The sequence below is a fragment of the Acyrthosiphon pisum genome, chromosome A1 (assembly GCF_005508785.2).
Source record: "Acyrthosiphon pisum isolate AL4f chromosome A1, pea_aphid_22Mar2018_4r6ur, whole genome shotgun sequence".
NCBI classification, from domain to species: Eukaryota; Metazoa; Arthropoda; class Insecta; order Hemiptera; family Aphididae; genus Acyrthosiphon; species Acyrthosiphon pisum.
In genome coordinates, this window is record NC_042494.1 from 129,060,399 (window position 1) to 129,064,176 (window position 3,778).

The 3,778-nt window shown below is 30.1% G+C and overlaps 1 non-coding gene across 1 annotated transcript; it reads left to right on the forward strand.

Annotated features, from left to right (window-relative positions):
• The first annotated feature begins 2,300 nt into the window (after window positions 1-2,300).
• Window positions 2,301-2,412, forward strand: LOC115033958. The gene has a single exon (XR_003839304.1). It is a non-coding gene; the product is annotated as a U6atac minor spliceosomal RNA (small nuclear RNA).
• The last annotated feature ends 1,366 nt before the right edge of the window (window positions 2,413-3,778 follow it).

Consider the following 3,778-nt stretch of genomic DNA (forward strand, 5'->3'; position numbering starts at 1 on the left):
TCCGATTTGTTGTTTATTTTAACCATGAATAGTCATGTTCAACAAGAAAATGTATTTTATCGTCTTGACTGATAATCTAGGGATATAATAATATATGATATATCATATCGTATAAATGTATGAATTTGATTTATATAACTAATATGTATACATAATTCAATTTATTGTACATGGTTTAATCAACATCACAAATCCGTCACATTAATTTGATTTTAGTCTGTACTTGGTTTAAAGTACAATTTAAATAGATAAAATGATAGGTGATCAGTGATATCACAAATATCTTATTAATAATTATTGAATAAATCTAACGATAGTTTTTATTTTTTCTAAAGTTTATTATAATTTTATTTTTTGATGATTTATGTATAAATTAGTATCTTAAAATATTTATGTTCATGCATGAAGATCGTAAACTTAAAAAACCTAATCTTATAAGAGCGTTGACAATTTAAAAAAAAAATAATATGCCCTAAAATTACTATTATTTGAAAAAATTTAGTAATAAAATAAAATGTGATTTATTTTTGCATATGATTGTTTAATCACTGAAGTTTAACATAAAAAAAATAAGTATTCATAATGTAGATGTTAATTGTTTCAACTCTAGTATTAATCAAGACATTTTTACCATCCTTAATATTAGAACACCTATGTTGTGCATTGATTATTATTATTATTATTTTTTTTAATTGATACAATTATCAGTTACAGAAATATATAATGATGTTTTAAATTAAATATTATGTGCTTATTATTGCGGTGTGCTCATTCTACACAGAGCTTTGATAGTAGACTATACACTTGAGCTCATTTATGTTTAAAAAAACAAGATGTATATTGCGTGCTCATAGTTCTGAGTTCATAATATTTTAATTCCTACATATGAAATGCTGACCACACACTGAATAATCTATTCTGAGAATACTAGAAAATGGGTACAACAAAATAAGGGGTAAATTAATTGCTAAGAAAAGATAAAAGAATTAGAATCCAAATCATGTAGTTACATTGTACTGTTACAATAGATAATTTTGAATAGAATGAGCAAGTAAAATACCTAGCTTATAATAAACCCTATTTAGATTACAAATAAAATAAATAAATTATATACTGCTCTGTTTCTACTTCTCTAATTCTAAATTAATTACATTAATCTTTAATTTTTATTTTCAGTTGCCAGTTGTTATAAATTACATCTTAAGGAAATTCCACACTACAGTTTTTTTTTTGGAGCAAAATGAACTATAAAATATTCTAATGTACCGACTTGAGTTTTACTCCAATAATAATTTTGAAAACATTTGAAGTATATTTTGAATCCTTCAAGTCGGAGTTATAAAAAAATATTCTTTTTTATTCTGTTGAAATTTCTAAAAATACGAGATTTTTTTATAAATTTCAAGTGAGGTTTTTTTCTCAAGAATAATTGAGTTAAAAATGTTGCTCGAAGAATCTAAAGTTGAATCAACAAAATATATTCTATTTTTTAAATTATTTTCAGTGTATTCCCACATCTGACACAGTTAGATATCTAGGACTTAACTTGGATAAGCGCCTCACTTGGAATAGAAATATCCGTAGTAACTTACTCAATTATATCGTTGCCCAGCACTAGTAGTAAGAGACTTCGTAGGCTACGAACTCTAGTTGAAACTTGATAAATATTTTTAATAAATGCAGATAACAATAATACGACAATGGGGGGGGGGGAGGTTCTACAAGCCATTAGCCCCCCCTGCGTACGTCACTGTGGTGATTGAATAGACGAATGGTCACACGAATATAGAATATAGGTAGTGTTATAAGAAGTTCATAATAACGATTTCAATCAAAATAGTTATCACAGGCCGTGAGTACGTTTACAATATGGTAATCGATCAAAATATCTAAATTTAAAATGATTTACACGCATCAGACATCAGTACGTCACACAAACATTTTTTAAATGATGTCATAATCAAATAATATGAAATAAAATATAAGTAAAAATTACAATTACGTAGATCATGTACAAATACGAATAGCTATAGCTCTACTGCCTGACGGTTAAATTCTAATTTATTAAGTTTTCAAATTGTCCAATTTTAATATTTTAATATTGGCTCAAATGTTTTTGACAGCGAAAAAACGTCTTATTTTTTTTTTGATACATACAACGCTATCTAGAAGTTTATGAAAACATTGCATAACGCGCACTCGACACATAGAGCGATCTAAAACATCTTCTACCGCTCTCACTTGTTACGGTACCTGACACAATAGATAGTATATATACCAGAGAATTGCCAATGTTTATCGTGTTGTATAAAAGGAGAGACGGTTAGCACTCCCCTAGACAAGGATGGAATTACACACATATACGGTCATGGGCACTGCTGTGTTGCGCACAGCACATGACCACATTTTTTTGACAATTTTATTTTGTATAATACAGGTGCAAACTAAGCCATAGACCTATTAACTAATAATTTAGTCTATGCACTATACACACATTCACTAAGCGCACAACAGTCACTACTCAAAAAATATTGACTTTTTTCAAATTTTTTTTTTTTTAAATGATAGATTTACGCTGTTATAGAAATGTATATTTTTTTTAAATATTTTTCACCCTTATATTTATTAGGAAAACCACTATCAACTTTTGATTTTCAAATGGTAACCTATAATGTAAATTTCATAAATTAATAAAGCCATTTTTTTCATGAATTATCACGTTTAAATTTTCATTTTTCATTAATCCGTTGATGAGATATTGCTCCTCAAAGTTGGGTGGTTTTGGTTTTTTCTGTGTAAATGTGTTATACCTTGTGTCCTCGTCATTATATATACCGCTGCTATTAGGATATGTATGCCCCTGGGCGGCCTGGGCAAAAGATATTAAACTTTTTTAATTAATTCACAAAGCCCCCAAATGTATTTTATACTGCTCATTTTCAAGGCAATCACGCAGTTCGCTCCACGAAGGCGATTACGGCACTGTTCATAATAATAAGTACTTATCAATTATAAAGACCAGAAGTTATATATGTCATAAATTATTATCGTTTGATCAAAGGTATAGAGGTAGCTAAACCTATACCTACGTCCTACAACAACACACTAATATATTATTACGTATAACTAATTGGACTACTTCTGTCGTTTGTCGCTTCCAAAATTCCGACCCCGATTGGATCTCTATTCTATGCCGATCACGACGACCAACAATTATGTTAGTCAGTTGTTCGTGGTGTATCACTACTGCCTAATGTCAAAAAAATCGTGAATCAGCCTAATCTTCATAGGCGCAATTTCAACTTTAGACTTGGGGGGGGGGCTGAATATATTAAAGGTAAGCAGACCTTTGCAATGTAGCCTTTTAAAATTGTAAGTCCTAGGTTTTTTTTTTGGGAGGGCTTAGCCCCCCCCCCCAATTTGCGCTTATGCTAATCTGACATCACCGTATTGTTTCGTACCCGTAGGTATTTTATAATGGCCAGTGGGGACAAGAGGATTACACGCAAGTATATGCGTCATATTATGACGAGTGACAGTAATGGTCCAATTACTTGTAGTGAGTAGGTACAACAGTGTACCTTGAGGTCGAACAATATCGAATTTATTACTTATAGCTTCTGGTCTTTGTAATCGATAAATATTATTATGACCAATGCCGCAAACACCTTCAGTGGGACTATCTGCGCGAACCTTGCCAAATGGGACTTATAAAATACATTTAGGGGCACAACTTGAAGAAACTAGTGAATTGATCTGAAAAATGTAATATGTTTTA